Source organism: Castor canadensis, chromosome 12, assembly GCF_047511655.1.
Source record: "Castor canadensis chromosome 12, mCasCan1.hap1v2, whole genome shotgun sequence".
NCBI classification, from domain to species: Eukaryota; Metazoa; Chordata; class Mammalia; order Rodentia; family Castoridae; genus Castor; species Castor canadensis.
This window is the reverse complement of record NC_133397.1, coordinates 43,866,604-43,891,620: the sequence shown is the minus strand read 5'-3', so window position 1 is coordinate 43,891,620 and position 25,017 is coordinate 43,866,604. Positions and strand designations below refer to the sequence as shown.

Here is a 25,017-nt window from a genome sequence, read left to right as displayed (position 1 = left end):
AATCTCAAAATTCAGATTTTTTTCTAACAAAAGAGTCTGGATTTGATTCAGATAGCAGCCATCCAAGTTTGAAAAAGAGGCATCACAGATGTCCTTGAGATGGATTGCACCCGAACACCGAGATAATAGTGCTGCTTCTTATGTTGGGTGGTGTTTTGTTCATCAAAGCCTCATAGAAAATTTCTGAAGACACAGAGTTTTAAAAAATATCAATTTGCTTATTTGTGTCTTTATTAGCAATGCCTGTTGATGATTATGGAGAGCTTAATTCAGCCAGCCTGTTGAGATTTATGCACAAACAATGAAGCATTTGGCTCCAAAGTTTGTCATAATCTTTTCTGAAAAAAACCTATGTGGATAAAACACTCTGAGCTTCCCCTCTACTAATTTTAGGTATTGGGAAAAGAAAATGCACAACCAAGCTATGTAATCAAAACACCTGGAAACACAAGTGAAAATATAGTAGAAAAAACTTCTTGCATCGGATTGCCTCATGTTACATCAGGTAGTACAAATCCTCATCATCCAGGGTTGGTGTATATTACTAATATGGCTGTCAGACCTTGGTCTGAATTCCATTCTGTGGTCATTTTCATCTCCTAGATTCAGTCTTTGTGAAGAATTATTATTGCATGCTAAGTTAAGTGGTATAGGAGGTGAACATTGTTTGGGTTCGGAAGAGAGAAAGATCACTGAGGCACAGATAAGCTGAAATGGCTTCTTGGAAAAAATAAGCCTTAACCTAGACCTTGAAGAACCATAGACTTGTGGCAGATGAAGAAGCACTCTTCAGAGAAATTGATGGCTTTGTGTATCTTTTTTTTCAGAAACATAAGTCTCTAAGTATACTTCTAAAATCTAGATGTTAACTGCTAACTCATTTTTCTCTTTAAGCTCCCCAAACAGGATCAACTTCCATGAAAGCATTAGTGAGCCTCACAGAATTCACCAGGTGACCTTCCTTTACAAAAAGATACAGGGACCATTTTTCACATCCCGAGTCAACCACATGAAAATAATTTCAATCATGCTATTCACCAGTGTTCTTTCCTATGCCTGAAATGCCAAAGGCTTTTTCACTGACCCCTGTGTGCTACCCCTTCCTCCCATTCAATTTCATCTGGCAGAATCAAATTCCCTTTCCTCTCCCCTCCTAAAATTGACTGAGAGCCTTAGCCAATTTTACCCTGAAGTGAAATTAACAAAGTAATCTCTTAAGAAAACATCTAGGTAATTAAAATACTCTTTGGATCATTCAATATATGTGCAGCTAAAAGAGAAAGCGGTCCTGAAAAAAGTCAGTGTTAGCATTTAGATTGATGCAAAGTTGAGCCAAGTTGATCTAAAGGCAATTATAGAAGACTGGCTCTTGATGGCAGTATAAAAGGACATTTGTCCCCTGTGGTGTCTAGAGCACTGGATGTGGCAATTATCCTGAGAATGGGATGGGCTAAAACTCCTTCTGGAATTATTCATGTTTCAGAACCTCTTACTTCTAAACTAGTTATGCCCACAAGAATTCCCACAAGAGAATGTGACACTGTAGTGGAAGATAACTTGTAAGTCTCTTTTCTTGAAAGCCAGAGAATGATAATACCTTAAAGGAAAGTTAAATGAATTAAAGCACAAAATTAATTAATTTAGCCCTCATGAATATTCTTCAAATTATGAAAGTTGCCTAACATAACATATTTCTAGATAATTAAAAAAAAATGCCTATCTTTATGGATATTTGTCTTCATATAAACTTTTGAAGGAAAGATACTATATAGATACTAGATTTGGTCTGAATTAGAAACCTATAATAAACCTTATTTTTTTCACTGAATATATTGTTATTTATCACAGCTTTTCTTTTGGAATTGCTCTGATCAAATACACTGGATGCAAACACAAGAAAGAAGATATTTGGATTGAAAGGGAAAAATCTGAATTCCGAAGTTGTTTTAAAATGCCACAGTTAACTTTACAAGGCTTCTAGAAACCAAGCAAGTTCCTTAGACTTTGTTTTGTCTTTGAGCTAAGAAGGTGTGCTAAGTAATACTAGTCAGGTGATAAGCTGTCCTGGCTTTTTAGGGTGATAATTCCCCAAGGCCTTCTTCCATAGTTGTCTCTAAAAGCTCTTCTTATCAGGCTATTCTTCCAGTAATCCAAATTTCACAAGTAAGGCTGAAGTTTGTTGTCTCTCCTTTGTCCTCAGGGAAAACTGAGATCAACTAGCAGTCTTCTGTATAATTACGGTGGTCTTAGAGACCTAGGCTTCCTGACTACTTATGCCCTGTTGCTCATTGCATGCTTGGGTTGCCTTTTTCTATTCAAGCAACAGCAAAAATTACTGAGTTTCATGCACAGAAAGTGAGAATGGCTGTAATGTGAGGTGGTGTGAGGCATGGTGAGGGATATTGAAATATTAGTAAACAGTGAATTCTTTTGCACATACATGCATGTGCAGCACTCTTCTTGCAACTTAGGTAAATACCAGTTTTGTTTTGTTTCCATTATAAATGCTAGAAAGATGCAAGATTTTGGAGTAAGACCGTTTAGGTTCTAATTTAGGCTCTTTATTAAGATGTTACAAAAATTAACCTTTCTACATTGCATTTTTCATTTATGTAATGCAGTTAATAAAATCTCTTTCACAGGTTTGTCTTGAAGATTAAATCAAATGACACATTTTAAGTATACCATGCAGGAAAGGCTAGCCTTTGGACATAATAGGATATTCTGTGACTATCACCTATTTCTTCTTTTTTTTTCTATTTCTTCTTAAATATTAAGGAAAAATAGTTTTAAATCTCCAAGAAATCCATTTCACAATCACTAGTCTTCAGTCTAATCTTGATATTTAAGCTGCCTACTTGCCCCTTGCCCTCAGTGTTTTGAATAATATTCGAATATTCACTGAGCTAGTCATAGTGAACTTCTGGCATATTCCCTTTCTTTCTATTTTTTTTTTTTTTTTTGAGGCAGGGTCTCATTATGTAGCCTAGGATAGCTTTGAATTTATGACCTGCTTGCTTCATGCTCTGATTATAGGTATGTGCCACCATGCCCACCCTGACATATCTTTTCTTTTTGGCCTGATAAACTGTGGACTAGGGAAATCACCTTAATGTTGAAGGAGGGAGACCTAAATTTGAACTATAACTGTGGTTAAGATTTTTTGTAACTCACATCAAGTCATCTGAGTTCTCTGCATCTCATTTTTATTTTTGATAAAAATGAGATTCTCATTAAATCTAAGATGTTTTTTGGGGGGGATGAGGGAAACTAAGTGAAGTAATATATAACCATATAAAGTAGCAAATTAAACAATATTTTCCTTTCTCCTAAACTACATCTCCTCTCCCACTTCATTCTTCCTACTAATCACATACTACTGAAAACTTCAGTGATTAATCTTGTAATCTCTGCTCCATTGTGTCTAGACAGGGTACTTGAACTGGAATTTAACTTTCAATATAAGCATAATTTGGGAAGATTGTTCAAAACATGTTTCCTGGCTCTGAACCCAGATACTCTTAATTCAAATTTCTGAAGTGAGGGTCCTATAATCTACATTTTAAATAGCTTTCTGATGCTTAGCCAAATATTAAAAATCTTTCCTTGTTTATTTTTCCTTTTCCACTTCAGTATTTCACTTGCAGTACATAGTAGTTGGCAAACTAAATAAAAATACTTTTATAGTTTTAAAAATATGGCATTTTCCAGTCCCTTGAGCCTGAATGAGCTATAGAGCAGAATTCTACATGGAAGAAAAGTGCACTATCACACACAGACGCCCCTTAAAGTTGTTAGGAGAAATGACTGTCAAGGTAGGCCAAGTCAGATTTGAATAGTAGTCAGAAAAGCAAAAGGCCTTTGGCTATTCTTCCACCACACCAAGTCTCATTTTCCTCCAACTATAATAACTTTTCAGTGAGACATCTTGGAAATAACCAGTCTGTTTTTTTCACACTGAGCCTGGTTTGAAATATGTAAGACAATACAGTTCAGATTTAGACTATTCCTTTTCAGAATGTACTCTGCTGAATGTACTCTTTTGCTGTGCAAAGCTGGATGAATACACTCTGCTTCTGATGGTAGGTTTCCACTGGATTTTTTTTTTCCCCTTTGCACTGCTCTATGAATTTTAGCATTTGGACATGCTTAGATAATGGAACAGGTCTTACATGAAGGTGTTTTAGTATAAAAGAGAAAGTACATTTAGTATTTTTAGCCAATTAAAGTGAAACACAATTGTAACTTAGGAATAAACGTATGTGGCTTTATTGTTGTCCCCGTCAACTTTTTTATTCCTCATCAAAGACTAACATAATGATATAATAAATATCATTATTGAAATGTGAATGAAGTATCAATTTCTATACCTACACAGGTAATGTGCTCTCAGGTCCCTAAGTGTAAAAGACAGGGAAACATCTACAGCTACTGTTAGGTTCAATCTATTTAACGAAGCAAGGATAGATGAGAAAGAAAACGAACCAACCTCAACAAACTGGAGAGGATTTTATTAAAAGCCAGAGAGGGGCACCAAATACACCAGGATGAATCCAAAAGTAAGTGACCGCACGGTAAAGTGTGATCCTTAAGTAGCTCACTTAAGTCCTTAAGTAAGGAGGGAGGAGGGAAAAAAAGGTCATCACATAGCTGGTTCCAGGAAGGGAGAGTAAGGTGAAATATGTCATTTTGCAAGACGTGCAACAGTTCAGGAGAGGAGAGGAATTTTGAGGTAGCCCAAAGCGGGATTATTTGTTCAAATCTTTTGTAGCCTTCCTACTGCATGTACTATGCTGATCATACAGTTTCTTGAAAATGGAGGTGTTCTCAATCTTGTCTTTCGCCAATGAGAATTTTGAAGAGGTTTCAGGTTCAAAATGTAGTCATCCATTGTATAAATTTAGAAAATTGCACTCAATGGGAAAATTTCATTAAAGGCATTATTTTTGGGGAACCTTACAGTCTGAATAAAACATGGAAATTAAACAAAGTCTATAGAGTGTGTGTTACAAAATTAATAGTTTATGTTGGCAGGAAGTTCCTGTACTCTTTTTAATTACGAGAATATTTTCTCATCATGCTGTTCAATTTAATGGTTGCCATCATAAACTTACATATTAAAAAATAAAAAGAGATAAAAACAGATTAGGACGCCTGTGTTTATTTATGACAGTGTGTGTAGAGAACCTCTTTGAGCAACTTATCTAGTAAGCAATATGCTGAGTTGCTAGGGAAAGTAAACATCAGAGTTTATCACAGGTATAAAAGATTTCTTTTGTGTGTGTGTAAGTCAAGAGTCCTAATCACAGGAATTTAGAATTTGTCTTCTAGCTGTGTTTTTCTCTGGTCCTATTCTTCACATGAAGATAAGACGTGAATAACGATACATTACTAGTCAGAATATCTGAAGTTTAACTTTCAATACAATCTTCCCTATATTCCATACTCCCACAATCTTCCCATACTCCACAAATTTAGAAGTAAAACACAGCCTAAGTGAAACATGTGGCCCTGATACAGAGAAATTTAAGTGACCTGTTCCTTTTCATATAATAGCATAGCAAGTTATTGGAGAAGCTGGATGTGAAGGAATCCCTATGAGCAACTATAACATGCTATAATGGCACTTTCATGCAGATTTCCATTATAAAATACTCAGTGGTTGCCTACTTCGTAATTATTTTGTTTGATAAGAAGTTGAAGGAACTGAGCATATAGAATGTCTAAAGGTTTCCTTTGTGCAAGCAGTCAGCATATATAGACAGTCTTCAGACAACAGAGAACAAGATCATGATGAAGCATTTACTCTACAGAGCTTGCATGTGTCATAGCATCTTTCTGGGCATAGAGGGGTGTCAACACTGAACACTAACAGTGAATCAAGTGCGCTTACTAAGAACAAGTCAAGTTGGTCTAATCGAATTTCCTTTCTGGGAGAATCATTTTAGGATTAAAGATACCTGCCTGTCAGCACAGCATTTCACAAAGCCTTTTATGATATCCTTTTTGAATGACAAGAGAAGAGGACAATATTTCAGCTGAAACAATAGTTAGTAACGTGTATGCCATTTTATTTTAGATACTACTCAGATGAACAGTTTTCTTAAATGAATACTTTCTATTTGTGACAAATGTTATTGGGTTTAAATTCATGTTAATGATATTAACTTTCTATTCAAATGTCATTGAAAAGTAAAATGTGAATCTATTTAGAGGAAAATAGCAAGCAAATACTGACACAAGTAGGATGCATATATGAATTGGAAATTAAATTTGAAAGTCTTCAAGGTTTTCTCAACTCCAAGATTGTATAAAAGGAAAATAAAACTACTTTTTTTCTACTTACTGAGAAACAGAATTCAAATAATAAGTTGTGAAAGATCATAAATCAGAACCTAAGCCTTTTTAGCAATCAAAGCAATGATAGAAATATGACCCAGTATAGGGGGTCTCAGAAAATAAGTACATTTTAATTACAAAAATTATATTTTGCATTATCTCTTTCAATGTAACAACAAAAGAAAATAGCACAAAAAGGCTCCTCTTGCTTTCCTTGTTTGATGGGTGAAAAGGAAGTTCCCTTTGTGTATAATATTCTAGAAGTTATTTAAGATGCATTGCAGCTGTCATATTGCAAAGCTGCCATGTGAGGACTAGTGCCTTTTGCCCAGTTGAATCCTATGGGACCAGTTGTGTCTTCTGCCCAACACTGCATTTACTTTCCATCTCTATCTCCCAGGGGTGTCAAGCACTTGGCCCATTTTCTCTCCTTCTGGCTGCAACCATCTGCCCTTCCACCTGGGTTCCTTGCTTTTCAAAATAGCTTTCTCCTTCAGATTTCCCTGGCTATAAAGACCTTTTAATCCCCTAAAAACAAAGGCACAATTAGAAGCTTCCAAATGTTTCTTTCCTTTCTAATTATAGAAAATATTTCAAGTTACCATTAGCAAAAATTGTGAATTATGAGGATACAAGTGTATCCAGGATCTTCACAGGATCCTAAGCAAGCACTAAAAAACAGATAAGAACATTAGGGATCCATATTCTTGTTCCTTCTCTCCTTTTTCTCCTCTTGCTTTGTCTTTTATGTTTTTATTTGTATGTCTGTGGCATCTGCATAGCGTTTCATTCCTTAGGAAGTATTTTGGTTCATTTTAAGCTAGTAGGTCAGACTCACTTGCAAGTTCCCTGAAAATCATATTGGTCACCTTGAGTCAGTTGTGTACCTTGATGTATAAGAGTGACTGGGGATGGGTCTCAAGATACAAAGATGTCAACTTACTGTATCCATCTTGTGGATGGGGACAAGGAGCAATTTTCAAAGAAAGATCATTACAGCTGGACATATCACCCCATTATAGGGATTAATAAAAACTATAAAGCAATAGAGAATAAAAGTTTTAAAACACTTAGGTAAAATATCCCTTGTTTACTAAAATGTTATTTTTTTCCTTGAGAGTTCTTTTAATACTCTGGTCACCTTTTTTTTTTTTTTTTTTGTATTATTTGGTTTTGAACCCACGGACTTGCACGTGCTAGACAAGCATTCTGTCACTTAGGCCATGCCCCAGCTATTTTGCTTTTTTATCTTAGCAGTTAAGCCAACTAGAAACCTACATTGAAACTGGTCTTACACTTTCTTCTCAGTCTTCCCTTTTTACCAACAAAAATCTAGTCCCACTAATTCTCTTCAGGCAGGAAACAATACATACCATGTGTTTTCATGGTAGAGTGGTGCCCTTCACTTCTTCACTGCATACATTTTTATTTGGAAAGACCGCATCTCTGGTTGGCCCTGTATTTCACAATATTAATCCATTACAGTGGTTACTCCTGACCCTTACTTTATATTCTAAACTGTAGGGTTTAGAAAGTGAATGAGAAAAAGTGATGCTATCAAAAGGACTAACACTCCCTGCTCTGTTCCCTCATGAATAGCAGTAGCCACAGTAGATAGGAAGCAGTGGGAATTTTCCACACGACCACATACGTTCCAAAGGCTCCATTTTTTGATTGGGAAAGTTGTTCTCGTTCAAGAAAACAAAATCTGTTGTTTTTGAGAGTGTTTTGTTTTTTCCTCTGTTTCGTTTCAGATGCCCTCTGCCAGTGATTTTCACAACTCAAATGTGTGAAAAAATATATAGTTTATGCTTTGACACTGATTTTTAAAAGAATGTGAACTAGTTTGCTCATCAAATAATAAATGGCCTTTAATCATGAAGGTGAAGGATTTTGTCAAATACTCCTTGGATTAAAAGGGCATCTTTAGTCAAAGAAATGCCAGGAGGTTTCAATTTGCGCAAAGTTTGATTGAACAATTCTAGCTGCCTGTATGTGGCAGGGAGAAGAATCCTGAACGCATTGTGAGTAGAGGTGACTCCCATGAGCAGATCTCTCATATATTTTTCATCTGTAATCTGTTTTCTGAGATCCAGAGGCAAAATCATTTGACCACCAAGAAAGCTAGCATTTACTGATTGCTTCTTATCCAGTCACTACCTATGAAAAGCATTGGGGGAGAGAGGTCAAATAAATTTATTTTTAAAGAAATTAGAATGTAGATATGTAGTGTAAAATGTATTTGTACATGTATGTGTATTGAGAATGTAAAAGTAGACATGCAGGAATTTTTTTGGCAATATTGTAGTTTGAACTTAGGGCCTTGCACTTGCTAGCAAGTGCTCTTCCACTGGAGCCATGCCCCAAGCACTCCCCCACCCTACCCTTTTTTTTTTTTTTTTTTTGATTTAGTTATTTTTCAAATCAGGCCTCACATTTTTGCCTAAGCCAGCTTCAGACTATGCTCCTCCTACCTAGGCCTCCTGTGTAACTGAGATTATAGACATGAAATCACTATGCCTGGCTGGTGTGTTGAGATGTGGTCTTGCCAACTTTTTTTATTCCACTGGCCTCTAACCTTCAACCTCCTTATCTCTAACTCCTGAGTCACTAGAATTACAGATGTGAGCCACCACTTCAGGCTAGAAATGGAATATTTTAACCAAGAACATTGCTGAGAGACTATATCACACAAGAGTTTACATTTTGATCCAAGAAAAGTAGTACCAAGGAAATAGCTACAAGACAATGTGTCAGAGAAATTGTACCATGCAAGTTAAGCAGATAAGGCAAATCATGTCAAGATTATTGAAGTATGGGTTAAAACAATTGCAGTAGGGGAGAGATTGAACTCAACTGTGCTGAATCAAAAGGCAGAGAAATATCTAAAAACCGGGGAGAGAGGGGAAGTTAGCCATCTGTATTTGGTGATAGAAGCTTATAGAATTTAAGGTCTATCTCTCCTACTTAGACTGGGAGAGAAAGGGATATAACTTTCTTGATAATTGCATTTCAAGGGGATGGCTCTCAGGACCTTGAGAAAGATATTCATTCCTGGGTTATAAAATTGACAAGAGTCTGGAAGAAGATTTACATGTCAAAGGCATAGAAAAAGACTTTGCAATGGCAAATTTTCTAAAGTAAATGCTGTAAGAACAGAAAGCTCAGGGACCATTAGTCAGACACAAACCTGTCTAAAATATAGTCAGGTGGAGGGGAAGGTTAAGACCTTGGCTAAGTGATCAATTAAATTCCCAGTCATGTATCTTTAAATGCACAAGCAGTGGAATTTTGAAAGGACAATAAAGGCTTGAGCTGGTCTTTGCAGAACCTGATGAAATAACTGGAAAGACATTTTTCTCTAGAACAGCACAAGGAGGGATGACAAGTTGGGCAGAGTGGGCACTGCATGTGGGGAAACACCAGGTGTTTAGTTTTCTCAGGTAAGTATGGTTCTCAGTTTTAGATCAACACTTCAGTACTCTTTTTCCCTTGCTTCCTGTGAGTCTTAGGGTACTGACAGTTTTGCCTTGCCTAATGCTTCCATGTCCTGTACTAATCACTGATCTTGCCCTCCAGGAGTGTGCAGTGGGACGCTGGTGCTTTTGTGTATTCTGAAGGCAAGTATTAGAAAATCTGTTCTATTTTGTGTTTTCCCCTAATCATTTTATGATCTAAGAGACCTAACAAAAACCAGAAACAAAATGAAGCTTTCCAGCCCTAATCCTTGAATTATTTCTGGGATGTTAACTGGAAACTGGGTTTTCTTTCAAACCTCATCAACCCTCAGCAGTTTTTCATCTTTTTTCCTACTCCTAAAATTATGGGTGAAGAACAAGCCAACCTCTTGCTCAAGCAAGGGAAGGCAGAGCAGCAGAGGACAGCTTCCCTCACACAGTGGACGCCATGTCAAAGGCCTAAACACTAGGTGGTAACTCTGGCCAACTACAAGAAAATTCTTGCATTTCCAGGGCATCCAAGAATTAGGAGGACCATGTAATTATTGATCATTTGAATTTCTTCTTATGAGAACTGTCTGTTCAATTCATTTGCCAATTTATTAATTGCATTATTTGTTCTTTTGCTGTTTAGTTTTTAGAGCTCTTTTATATTCAGGATGTTAGTCCTTTATCTGTTGAATTGCTGGTAAAAATTTGTTTCCATTCTACGGGTTGTCTTTTGATTCTAATAATTCTTTCTTTTGATGTGCAGAAAAATTCTAATTTGATGCCATCTCATTTGTTAATTCTTGTTCGTATTTCTTAGACAATTGGTGTCCTACTAAGAAAATAGTTACCATACAGAGTTTTCCCTATTTTTTCCTGTAGCTGTTTTACAGTTTCAGTTCTTAGGTTAAGATCTTTGATCCATCTGGAGTTGATTTTTGTGCAGGGTGAGAAATAGGTTCTAGTTTCAGTCTTCTGCATATAGGCAAACAGTTTTCCCAGCACCATTTGTTGAAGAGGCTATCTCTTCTCCAAAATGTGTTTTTGGTTCCTTTGTCAAAGATCAGATGTCTTTAGTTGTGTTTTTATTTTGGGGTCTTCTATTCTGCTTCATTGCTCTTCTTATCTGTTTTTGTGCAGGTACCATACTGTTTTTGTTACTATGGCTCTGTAGCATAACTTGAAGTCTGATACTGTGATACCTCCAGGGTTACTATTTTTGCTCAGGATTACTTTTGGTTTTTGGGGTCTTTTGTTTTTCCATATGAATGTTAAGATTGATTCTTCTGTTTCTGCAAAGAATGACATTGGACGTTTGATGAGGATTGCATTGAATCTATAGATTGCTTTTGATTGCATAGCCATTTTAATGATATTAATTCTGCCAATCCATGAGCATAGAGGGGCTTTCCAGATTCTGGTGTCTTCCTCAATTCCTTTCTTCAAGGTTGTATAGTTTTTGATGTAGAGGTCTTTCACCTCCTTGATTAGGTTTATATTTAGGTGTTTTTTGAAGCTGTTATGAATGGGATTATTCTTCTGATTTCTTTCTCAGCCTGTTCTTTGCTGGAAAAGAAAAGCCTCCAGTTGTAGTATACTGATTTTTATATCCTGCTGTTTCTGAAAGTGTTTACCAGATCTAAGGGTTTTGTTGGAATCTTTTGGATCTGATGAATGTTCAATATCCTTAGCCATAAAGGAAATGAAAATTAAAACTTCACTAAGATTCCATCTCATCCCAGTCAAATTGGCAATTATTGAGACAACAAACAAATACTGGTGAGGATGGCTGAATGTACACTGTTGTTGGGAATGTAAACTGGGGCAACCACTATGGAAATTAGGTGAAAGTTCCTCAAAAAAAACTAATAATAGACCTACCTTATGACCCTACCATACTGTTCTTAGGCATGTATCCAAAGGAGTGTAAATCAATATACATGAGAGATACCTGCATAACCATGTTTACTGCAGCTCTGTTCAAAAAAGCTAAACTGAAATCAGCTGAGGTGTCCAAGAACCAATGAATGGGATAAAGAAAATATGGTATGCATATACCATGGAATATTACTCAACCATAAAGAAAAATGAAATTGTGTCATTTGCAGGAAAGTAGATGGAAATAGAGATTACCATGCTGAGTGAGATCAGTCAAGCTCAAAAAGGCAACTATCACATGTTCTCATTAATTTGTGAAACCTAGACTTAAAATAATAATAATAATAATAATAGGACATGAATGTGAAAGGGCATAGTCTGGGGGAATTAATGAGAGGGAGAGGAGGAAAGGAAAGGAACCTGAGTGGGAAAAGAGGATACACTCCACATGTACTTTCAAAGACTGCATAATGAACCCCACATGTTCATACACACTTGTTTGAAAAGGGGGAGGAGAGAGGGAGGAATGGGAATATAATGGAGAGAGTGAACTTGCTCCAAGTACCCATCTTACTATTAATGTCTACTAATTCAGAAATATAGTAAAACTATTTTTTAAATAAAAGAATTAGGAGGACTGATTTTAGAGAGTACCAATAGCACAGAACCTTGTCTCTGGAGTCAAACCTGGATTCAATCTAAGTTTTTTACTTATTTGCCATGTTATATCTGTGGATGATACCTTTCCTCTAACCCCAGGTTCCTGATTTATTAAATGAGGTAATGAGGTTCAGGATACAGTACCCACCTTATTTTAAAATGAAGGAATTTGAGGAAACCCCAGATGCAGAATGGCTGCTGTCTTACCTGCCCCCGACTTTTCCCTTGAAGTTGGTCATAAAACCTAGGAAGAAATCTCTGACCTTCCCTTACAGTAGGTCATAAGATGCAGGTGTGAGAGATGCCTTCCCTATACCTGGAGGAAAGGATCGTCCTTATTTTTGACAAATGTCAGAAAAAAGAATCTGAACAAACAGACCTTGCTAAGTTTCCATCATACGTTTTTGCTATCTGCTTCTTCATCCAAACTAACATAAGAAATGCTATTTCTTTGGGTCTTTGTTTCCTTACAAAGTCTTACATGTCAGGTAAAACTTTTATTAAAAGAAATTTCTATGCTTTTCTCTTGTTAATATGTCTTTTGTAATAAGGGACCCAGCTATGTACTGCAGGAAGTATAGAGGAAAAATTTTTTTCCCTCTGCTTTCCTGCAGAGAGACTCATAAATAAATACTTTTGTCTTGAATTATTTTGTTTTGAATTACTGCTTTAGTACTAAGAACCACTTGGAGAATTTGCTGGCACAATTGCTGCTGGAAAATATTTTTTAAACTTTTAAATTTTGGCCTATGCTATTTCTTTCTTTCTTCCTTCCTTCCTCCCTCCTTTCCCTCCTTCCTTTCTCTTTCTTTCTTTCCTTCTTTCTTTTCTTTCTTTCTTTCTAGGACTGGCATTTGAACTCAGGGCTTTATACTTGCATGCAAAGCAGGTGTTCTCCTGCTTGACCCACACCTCTAGTCTGTTTTGTTCTGGTTATTTTGGAGATGGTGTCTGAGAACTATTTGCCTGGGCTGGCCTTGGCATCATGATCCTCCCAATCTCAGCCTCTCAAGTAGGTAGGATTACAGGCATGAGTCACTGGTGCCCAGCAGATCTATGATATTTCTTTAGAATGACTTCCAGGGTGTCAGAATTTTCTTCAGCATATTTCTGAAAATGTATACAGGTCTTTTGAAAGATGCAGAGATTTCTTAGAGATATTAAGATAAATACAACTGCCTGGGCTAAATATGCCAAAGGTTTCACATCTTAAAAGCAAGGAAAAAAAAAAAAATCCCTTGCTTGCAGGCCCAGGAGGTATTATAAGCAGGCTAGTGCAGTAGATAGAATTGAGGAAGCAAATTGATTTGAGTAAAGAGTATTCTTTCTCTCCAAGCCTCCTGCCTGACATTTTATGGATTCCAACTCAAGATAGATCTGACAGCTTCAGTTGCTAAGAATTCAGTAAGACCCTCTATGTTTTGCCAGTATACTAAAAAGCAAAATAAAGTGAAAAACAACCTGGTATTTGCAAGTAGAGTTTACTTGTATCTGTGAACATGGTTGAAATTACTGTTGAAATCAGTGGAAATTTTTATTTAGGTTGACTCTGCAGATGTCTTCTACTCCCACCTCCCACCTCCCAACCTCCATAGCTAGTCACCCACCTAGAAAAGAAATTAGAATGTGAAAAACAACACTGAAACAGTAATCTCCAAGCCAGTCAGCAACACTGAAATATGCTATTAGCAGCTGATTGTAAGCTAACGAATTCATGGGCAGAGCTATTGCTAGAGAATCATCACTTTCATCAGTCAAACTGAGCTTTCACGTAAATTTTCTTCCTTTTCCTCAGACCTTTCAGTTGTTGCCAAAAAAGATTTTCTTTTCCAGTACTGGGGTTTGAATTCAGGCCATATACTCTGAGCCACTCCACAGCCCTTTTTTTGTGATGGGTGTTTTCAAGATAGGGTCTCAAAAGCTATTTGCCCATGCTGGCTTTGAACTGTGAGCCTCCTGATTTCTGCCTCCTGAGTAGCAGAAAAGATATTTATACAAGGCATGTCCATGGTGGTGGGAAGAAAAGCACATCAGAATTATGTGGAGAAAATTTTCAAAGACATATCTCAGCCCTTGCCCCTTTGAGGATGCTACCACACTCTGACATTTATTGAGCATCTGCTGTGCTCTAAGAATCATTGTAGGCAATTGTGGTAGAGAGGCAAGTGCCTAATGTCCTCAAGTTTAAATTTGTTAGGGGGAGACAGAGAGTTAACAAGTAGATAATTAATGGACAACATAATTTCAGATGATGAAAGTACCATGAAGAAAGTAAATTGTTCTATTTTAATAAAAGATCGCTGGGATGGAGGAACTTTAGTTTGGGTGGTCCAAAAGAGTCCTAAATCTATCTGAATTATTTTTTTCTTCTAAACTTGATGGCTGTCATGTCTACCAGATAAGACTAATGTGAAGATTAAGAGTGACAACACATTTTAATTGCCTAGATCATAATACTCAATGAATAGAAAATGCTCAATTGTGTGTGGTTTGGTTACCCTAGCAATAAAGATGATGTGTGAAATGATCCCCTGAATCTTTCCAGAATGTCATACTCTCTCCTGTTCTTCTCAAATCAATTCTTTTAATTCAAGGATTAATTGAGGATGACTAAAGGACACTATGGAATGAAAATGTTAAGTAAGTAATTCTCCTATCAGTTCCCATCTGCACTGTTTGCTCTGGCCTACTGAATTTACTTTGTGGCTTTCCTTACGTGAAGATTGACTTAGGACTCTTCTAAAAATCAGGAAGACATAGAGTGATCTAAAAATCAAAAGTTAAACGCCCTTCAAGAGGTATTATAATAATGTGATTTCTACCTGGAAGTCTTTCCCACTAAACTGTGCATGAAGTGGGAAATCCATCTAAGAAATGGATTATGTTGAATGCCTTTTCCTTACCACCACTTCAGTCAGTTAATAAAACCATGCTGAGGCTGTTGCATGCTACAATGAGGGAGACCAACCAGACCAGGCCATGGAAGGGTTTTAGAAGGTAAGGCAACATCAGATACATTGGCTTCTTTTAAGGAAGGCTTGTATTTCATTTTAGTTTTTTCCTCATGTGTTTAGGGAAGGTCTTTTAAGATGATGACTTGAATGAGATTGGGTAAGGATAATGGTATAACAGTTCAGAATTGGTAGAAAATAGACTGTGAGGCTTTTGAGAGAAAGGGCTCAGGGGAGTTTTAGGGCATAAACTGTTTATTGATGCTTCCTATTGAAGTTTGAATGAGACATTGGGGATTTCCTGTAATTAATTGTTATTTGTCTGAGCATGACTCTCCTATAACACTTAGTTATAATCATGAAGTAGTAAAGTCATGTTAATGTTAACAGTAAACTGAGTGGGGAATAGGTAGTTTTAGTTCTTACTGGGAATTACTTCAGCATGAAATTCTACCCTTTATTAGTGAAATGAAATCAAAAGGTAGATGGGACAGTCCACAACAGGAAAAGGCACATTTAAGTTTAGGCTATAAAGGAATAGTCTAAAGTTATTATGAAAGAGGAAAGTTCCTCCATCCTTCATTCAAAATGTCAACATCCTTTCCTTGCATTATTATCTTATCTTCTGTCAGTTGGGAAAACTGTACTTAAACACCAGGAGCAATAATTTAATATATCCAAAAAAGAAAAAAAAAAGAATTTTATATATTGAAAAATACCATGCCTTATGTTCAGGTTTCAATTTATATGACAGCTTCGGGATTTTGATGTGCCTTTCCTGAGAAAATATTTTAATTAAAGGAGTTAATGGTCTATGGAAAAAGAGTCATGCTGGTACTGCTGCCAGGGAGATGGGGACATCAATAAAGTTAGGTTTCCTGGCCTTAGGTCAAGACTTCAGCATATGTGTTATATCCCAGCTGGCCATTGCCCTTCTCTGAGATCCCAGTCTCTCGCTCACTTATCTGTTTTCTTTTTGCTTAAAGTTAGTAAGTGCTGTGGTTATAGATTTTATCTTTATTATTTCCAGACTCATGTAAATGATTTGGAATCTATTAATACTAAGGAGATAGGGGTCTACATAAAATTTCTGTATAAGAACTAAGTAGTCACACTTACCAAAAGACTATACAATTGACATCAGGTTTGTTCCCAGACATTAAATAGATCTTCCTAATGCTGACACCTGAAATTCCATGTTTCATTTGTTTTCTCTTACATGTTTTAGGGATTCGCATAAATTTTTGTTGGTAGTTTAGTAGTCTGTGGTTTACTTATGGAATAAAACCCCAAATCTCTTCAGCATATAATATATGTTGACCTATATCCTATAAAGATGGGTTAAGAAATTGCCTGAGAGACTTTTCTTTCTTCTGTTAACTATCTGAATATGTTCTTCCTTCAGCCCCTTGCTGTTCTCAGATATGGAAATATTACCATGTATTTGTAATATAATTCAGATTGTGAATAGTAATAGAAAAGCCATCCTAAGAGAATAATTATAGAGTGGTCAATTATTGGATAATGAGTTAATGGAAGGCTGATTGGTGAGCAATTCTGTTGGTGACAAGTAACCTTTTAGAGCCACAGATGAGGTGGACAGAAAGATGTAGGCTCAATGGCCTCTGTAAGTGGAGACTGTCATTTTGGGACAGAGTAGAACTAGTTATTTATTATAGTGCAAAGTGAAAGAGTCATCGTATACAATTTGTTTGTTGGTTAATGTAACCAATTTGGTTAATAAGGCTTAAGTTTGTTAACACATACAGATACTTTGTTTAAGATTCATTCACCTAAATGACTATATTTCCTTAAGTATCAAATGCCATAGCAGAGAATGTGTGCTGGAATATGCAGAAAGACTTTATGGAATATCTGTGGCAATTTTTCCCCAAATCCTTTGGGTTACATGAATTGCAAGATATTTTTTTCAAAGAAATAATTTTTTAAAATGTTAGATGTATTTATTTGATAACAACCAGCTAAACAATAAGCAGCACTTAGTTTTCAAAAACTTATTGACAGTTTTAAGCCAGAAAATAATTACTCTAGATAACTGATATAAATTGAGGTAAATGTCCTACAACTAATGTTGATTAATTTAATAACAGATAAAGAAGAAACTTGGTGATGAAAAAATGTGAACACATAATCATACATGTAACATTGTCACTTTTTGACACCGCCTCTCTGACTTCATTCCAGTGGAAGACGGGATAAGTGTAAACAAAACTAATTAAATGGAGGCATAGTCACGAATATGCAATTAATTTGATTTCTATGAGTAGCTTGCTCATAAATGAAGATAGGAAAATCTAGCTACGGGTGGAAATTTCAAATTCTTTCAACAATATAGCTGTCATATCCATGACACATGCTGATGTATGGATATAAATTGCCTGTCACTTAGTGTGGAAGCTACTGCTTAAATTGTACATTAGATGCATATTAAGTTGTGTAGAAGCCCACATTTAGTCTGTCTGTTTCATCTAGTAATGTAGCTCATTCATAATGTCATTTTCTTAGATGTAATGAAGTTTCTAAATGAACATAGAAGTTATTTATACATTAGTATGGTATGTAGGACATTGCTGTTTTCCATTTTGCAGAGCGGCAGAGGCAAAGTTGATAGGACTGAATTTATACAGACTCTGAAAAGCTACTTCAGTTCTAATTAGCATTTCTTCCTGAGTCTTGAAGGAGGGGGGAGTAAGAGTTACACATCCTCAGTGAAGTCATCTTCTTCTTTTGAGAACTTGCTTATACAAATAGGATGGACCAGCCTGAAATTTGGAATGCCCCAAAATTTCTTCTTTTAACAAGAAACCTGAAAGTCTTCTCTAATGCACACTCTCAGATCATTAACATATATTTCTATCCAGTTAATTTTTTTTTGATGAATCCTCCACATCTTTTTTGTTTTTAGATTTTTCTTTCCTTTTATTGGCATTACGGGGTTGGATGCAGGACCTTGTACTTGTTAGGCAGGTACTCCCGCACTTAAGCTACTACTCCAGCCATTTCTGCAATGGATAATTTTGAAATACCATCTTGCATTTATGCCTGGGGTTGGTCTAGACCATGATCTTCATATTTGTGCAGATATGCAGAGAACTGTGTATCTGGGATGACAGGCCTGTAATCCCATGCCTGGCCCTTGGGTGAGATGGGTTCTTGTGAAGCTTTTGCCTTGGATGTTCTTGAACTACAATCCTCCAAATTGATCTCCATCTCCGAAATACGCAGGATCACAGATTGAACCAGTTTATTTTTCAGGTAGGGTCTTGCATGACCCTCCCGATCTCTGCCTTCTGCATAGCTGGGATTATTGAGCTGCACCACCATTCCTGGCCTTCATTTCTGTATCCTTACAATATAGACTACTGCCTACCTCATAGTTACTAATAAATATATGCTACTTGAATTGACTTATTATTCACCCATTATGAAGTGTTGTATATGGTGCTAGATGTAAAAGACACAAAAACATTTAAAGATCTTTCTCTGCCCTTATACAGCTCATTAATTAATTACAAGAATTATTCTTGTTAGTAATATCAAAAAAGAGACGTTCTATGATGCCTCTCAGTGTTTGGTTTGTACCTTAGGAGGTTAAAATTCAAACACTAAAAGTAATAATATTACATAATAAAAAACTGATACACTCTTCTTAATTTTGTTATAAAAATTTAGCAATAATCTTTAAATGTCAAACCACCTTGCATGTAATAACAAAGGGATCATTAAAAATCAAGTATTAAGTGAATTAATAAATCTTCAAGATTAATCTTGAACATTAAAAAAAAGAGCTTCAGAAATTAGACTGTGGATGCATACAAAAATCAAAAGAACAGGATACTTCAATTTCAACAATCTAAATAAAATAGCTTAAAGGAATTAACATTTTATGAACCTTCAAAGGTATGAATTTTTCACTCTGTTATTCCACAAGCATAAAAGAGAGCCCCAAACCTGAAGTCAAGAGAGCCAGGCTTTTGTTTCTGATGTCCTGGCTGAGATAGCTTTGTGATCCATCATGGAACATGGACAGTGAGATGCTTCAAGTTTTTTATGCTTCAGCTCTTTTGTTTATGGGATCATAAAGAAAAGATCCTAGTATTACTTTCTCTACAGTCCTTCTATTAGTTTCCTAGGACTACAGTACCAAAGGACCGAAACCTAGGTGGTTGAAAGCAACAGACAATAGTTGTTTCACAGTTTGGAGGCTGAACTAAAGATTCATGTCTGAAATCATGGTATGGCAGGGCCATCCTCTCTCTGATAGTTGTGGAGAGTGTCATTCCTTGTCTCTTATGGCTTCTGGTGTTTGCTAGCAATCCCCAGTGTTTTTAGACTTACAGGTTATTCCCTCTCATCTTTCAGCTTTTTCCCCTCTTATCTTCACAGTAACTTCCTTATGTGTCCATTTCTGTGATCAGTTGTCACCTTTTTATAGGTATGCCAGCCCTAGTGAATTAGAACCCACACCAATGATTTCATTTTAACCTCTGAATGACCCTGTTTCACATAAGGTCCCATTCTGAATACTGAGGGTTGGATGTATAACATATTTCAGAAGGAACACAATTCAATCCATTATAATCCCTGTATGTTTTACATGGCTATAAATCAAAGTAATATCAAGGAAAATTAATGAAAACATTTATAAATCACATACTTATTTGCATCATGCCCATAGTATTCCATTGAAACATCTTCTTGTTCTCTCAACCTTTGCTTTTATCTAAATGCAAAAACCTTATTATTTCATTATGGGAAGGAGAATAATTTCCATGATTTATATACATTTTTACATTATTTATAATAATTTTCAGAGTAATTCCCAGACTAACATTACTGAACAGAAACATGATTTGGAGGCTAAAGATGGATTTCAGCATTTATATTGAAACTACGCAGCTTTGGGCAGACAATGAAATGCTTTTAAAAAATGACCAACTCTTTATTCAGCTGCCTGTTCTTGGCTACTGCCTAACAATAAGGTAGCTAGCTGCGTTTTATGAAGCCAAAGGTCTCAGGAGGCCAACAATGCAAAACCTTGGATGATTGGTAATGTGATAGAATGCCAAATTAATGCCCAAGGAGAAGAAATCAATTCACTCAGGATTAACATGAATTCGTATTTAGAAATTCGTAAGTATGTTTTGAAATGGATTTCTATGCAAATTTTCTGTATGTCCTATTAAAAACTGAATTGTTATTTCTTTTTATAACAAATGCTGCATTTTCATGAATGTCAAGTACATTTGAACTAATTCAATCTGTTAAAACTTATTCTGTCCTTTTTCTGGGTTTATGGAAACTATCACTGGTTTAATGAAAATATTATTGCATGTGCTTCCACTAAAATAAAATTTTTTTTCCTTTACTTGGCTGTTATTTTTAAAGAAATGCTATTAACAAATACTATTAAATTATTTATTCACTACTAGGTTTAGATACTACTCAGGTATACAAATTAACAAATCGTCAGTGAAACTTACATAGGTTGTTTTTTTCTTCAATGTGCCAAAATAGGAAACATGTATCTTAATTTTATTTTTTCTAATAATTGCAATATTTTTCAAGTATCAGTCAAACTAAATTCAGTTTTATTTCATACCTTCAGAAAAGGTGGTTTAAAGACTTGAGTCATCAGTGAGTACCTGTCCTATATCTTCTGAGATTTAGAGAGTTGTTGACGCCTCCACTGAGTGTTCTTCACCTGTTTTCTCTGAAAGACCTGCTGATCTCTGAGGTGTGCTGGAGCATGTTGTCAGCAGACGAATGCTGCTGGAATCATGTTACCAAACATGCTAACACGTTACTCAATAAACTGATGTGTGTTACTTTTATTAGTAACAAAATTCGGAAGGGCATATATTTTGATCATATATGAATGTTCCAATCAAAAATCATTGCACAGTATGTCTTCTAAAATTCTTTCTGTTGTTGTTTCTTGTTTTTTGGTAGGACTGAGGTTTTTGAATTCAGGGCCTTGTACTTGCTAGGCAAGTATTTTACTACTTGAGCCCTCCCCCAACCTTGGCCACTTTGTTTTTGGGATAGGATCTTATGTTTTTGGGTGGGACCAGCCTCAGACTTCAATCCTCCTACCTATGCCTTCCTGGTAGCTTAGATTATAAATCCATGCCACCATGCCCAATTTATTTATTGAGATGGGACCTTAATAACTTTTGGGCTGGCTTCCAACCCGAATCCTCTCAATCTCTGCCTTCCAAGTAGCTGGGATTACAGGCATGTAGCACCATGCCCAAGCCTCTCCTAAAATTCTTCAAGTGCATATTCGTCTTGTTTTAGTAATGTCATTGTTCTCACTTGCCAGGTTAAAGAGCTATTTCTAAGAAACAGTAATTTGTTTTTATGGGTTCAGTGTATTGTTCTATTGTTGAAAGTTTATTTTATTCCCTGAGATCTTGAGGTCCTTGTAGTAGGAGTGGCAAGAAGAAGGAAAAGGGAGTGAATGACAAGTTAAAAATCATGTGGGTAGGAGAGGAACGTACTTTCTCAGACTCATGTGTCTCATCCAGCCCATTGGTGTGAACCAGTTACAGATGCATAGTCTACAAATATATCACTCAACAAAGCAATTTTTTTAAAAGTTATGAGATGATTTCCTTTCAGTGACATGTTATTTTCTTTCTCATTGCTACTAGGGTAAATGTTTGATCAACAGACCATTCAAAACACTTATAAATCATCCTACCTAACACATGGCCAGGAACGTGATCAATTAGCATGAGTGTAGAATTACCCCTGTATTTTTGTCCTCGTTACATAGTTGATTTCATTTTTCCTTACAACTTGTTCATTTAATATTACTATCTTGATTTGTTGCTTTCTCTCTGTTTTGAATAATCAGAAAACAAAATTAGAGGTTAATATAACACCATTTAGCTCATAAAACAAAGAAATTTTTCTTTATAGTGAAGCCATCTTTATAAAAACAACTTTTCATTTTAACTACAAAGTCATTTCTGATCTTAAATAAAAAAATAAAACACTAGCGAGGAAGTGTTTGACTTCCAACCTTAGTTTACTTGACTTTGTAGCCTAAATTTATTGATTTATAAAAATGATTTCTAAGAACTGATTTCCTGATAATGGTTTGATCCCTTGAAGATTATATTTTAAATATTCAGTACTTGTTCCAAATACAGTTGCTAATATTTTCATGGATTATTGTATATTATTTTCTAAAATTAATGGTCTTTTTATAAATAAACTGAAAAACACATTTGGAAAAATATCAATGTGACCCATTCTTAATTTCATCGGGTAGTGTATTGCATAATGTAATTATCCACATGCCTTAGCAAACCTCTATTGGAAATATAAATTAAGATTATTCCTTATAGTCTTTGGAACTACAGATTGAATGCTTGCTTACATATTTTTTGATAAATCATTTTTTTCACAAAAGTAAAGACTCGTGAAATCTTCCCCAAGTAAGAAAGTAGCTTTCATTCTTCAGATTAGGACAAAGGTAGGTTCATGATTATTTTGTTTTGTTCAATATTAAGAGCAGCTAACTAATTGAAGAAAATTAGCTATAAATATGCAGAATCCAAATCTGTTTTTAATTCCCTGAAATATTTAGTTCTTGGTTGTGGTGAGCAAGTATTCTAGTAAAGTTGAAATCAAGTTATAAACTTTCTTATGGTGATTTAAACAGCTGTCAAAATCTGAGTTGAAGGAAACAATGCAGCATCAAGCACTGCAGAATAAAAATCTCTGCAATGCTGTTTCTAATCCATTCTGAACATGCTCATCAGCTAGCAAAATATTTTGCATATTGTAAGGACATAGTGGTTGACTATAGAATTTTCTAAGTTTCTCTAATGTATAGACATAAGGAATTAGATTACAAATTCATGTTATATAATGTATACATTCTATAATTATTCATGATAAATTATATGAGTTATATTTTTAAACAACACTGTATTAATTTATATTGCTTTAATATACAAATGTATTAATGTGGAAGTACACGTTTATAATAAATATACAAATAATATATTTATAGCCACAGAAATATCATTACATTTAAATGAATTAAATATACATAAATATACATCACTAAGTATATAATATCACACAAATAAAGTTCTATTATGAAAATTACTGTTTCCATCCCATAAGACAAAAAAAATTATGATTTGACATCATTTCAGGGATGACATTTTTAAACCCCACTTAAAGAATATTACCTGGCAAATATAAGTCTAGTTATGAAGACACATGTCAAGCTATTTGAAATTAAAAACTGACCTAGGGTTTCTATTTTGTTCTAGAAGGACTGGGCATTTTGCGCTCAGGAGTTTAATAAGTGTATATCTGTTAAGAGGAAGAAAACAGGTAGCATTTACCCAAAAATGTTTAGATTAGCTGGTATAGTGTTCTTTCTCTCTTGCTTTCTCCATATATATATACATATATGTATATATGTACATTATATATATATTTTTTTTAATTTGAGTGTCTTTTGGTAGCATGTACTCTTCACTTTGCTGTGCCATCTCCTTTCCACTTTTTCCTGAAACCCTGCCTGGGCATAGCAGAGAGAAAATCCATATGCACTTACTAACCTTAAGTTTTCCTGTAGACCCAAGTGTGTCAGAGAAGAAAACAAAATGAACTCATTTCATTTTTTCTTCATAAGTTTCTTAGGTAGAAAAGAGTTATCATTCAAGTGACCAACCACAGCTATCCCTCAAACAAATAAAATATATATCTATACCTATTAGGTTAGGTGCACATGCCAAAAAAACTAGAAGGCATGGTTCCTGCCTTTCTAAGCATACATTTTGTTTTATAGGAACTGGAAAAAGAACAACTCATAAAAATGCATGAAAGATTAATAATAAAAGTGGTCAGCATTTGGAGTGCAAGAAAGAATAAGTATATAATTGTTAAGCATAACATTTATCTCAAAGGAGTTCATTGTATAGTTGCAGAGATAAAATCAGGCATGGACATGACCTTCTGAAGTTTACAGTGTGGCAGTTGTGAAAGACCAATGGGGAAAGACTACATGTGTTAAAACTTTTCAAGTTTAATGAAGGATGTGCAACTTGAATTTGAATGAAAAAGGATTAATCATCACATACTCTAAGGAAAGTAAGGTATTATTAATCTTGGTCCTAGCAACAAAAAGTAAAATAAGGAGGCACAAAGCCAACATATCTCTTTGTGTCTTGAAAAATACCCACAAGAGAGAAAAACAATTGTCTTCCTCTTAGTTGTCAAATTGACATCAACCACTTAGGGAAAAGCTGTGAATCACATAAATGGTGATTTTTAATAGAATGGAGTAGCTATAGTAGTGTTGACATCTAAATTTTTCAGTTAGGTCATAAGCTGTAATTCATCGTACCAGTTTTACACATGAAGAAAACAAGCCTCAACAACATGAAAATTCTTGCAGAAGTTAACAATGTTTGTAAGGAAGATAGCTTGGCATTTAACCTATTTTCATCTGATTCAAAAATTATTCCTGCCCCAAATCATTGTACTGTATAACTTTGGAAAGATGCTTATTTTGTAATAAAAATGATTGATCTTACTTATATTTTAAAGGAGCATGATCTCCTTTTTGCTATTCTCCAGAATATTTAGCTGGATACTTACTTGACCACTGAGATGGTAACAGCTAGATAACACAGTTCTGTTATTTCTTATCTCTTTTTTTGCTATAATTGGGATGTAGCCCAGGACCC

The 25,017-nt window shown here is 35.3% G+C and overlaps 1 protein-coding gene and 1 long non-coding RNA gene across 44 annotated transcripts in view; both read left to right on the top strand.

Moving 5' to 3' along the window:
• Nrxn1 (neurexin 1) overlaps positions 1 to 25,017 on the top strand; it is a 1,065,367-nt gene that overhangs the window by 165,385 nt on the left and 874,965 nt on the right. The window lies entirely within an intron of this gene.
• The window catches only part of LOC141414811 (uncharacterized), a 92,898-nt gene extending 67,881 nt beyond the window's left edge, over positions 1 to 25,017 (top strand). Inside the window, exon 3 of the long non-coding RNA XR_012439683.1 lies at positions 1 to 25,017. This exon is cut by the window's left edge and continues 3,299 nt beyond it. This is a non-coding gene — a long non-coding RNA (uncharacterized lncRNA).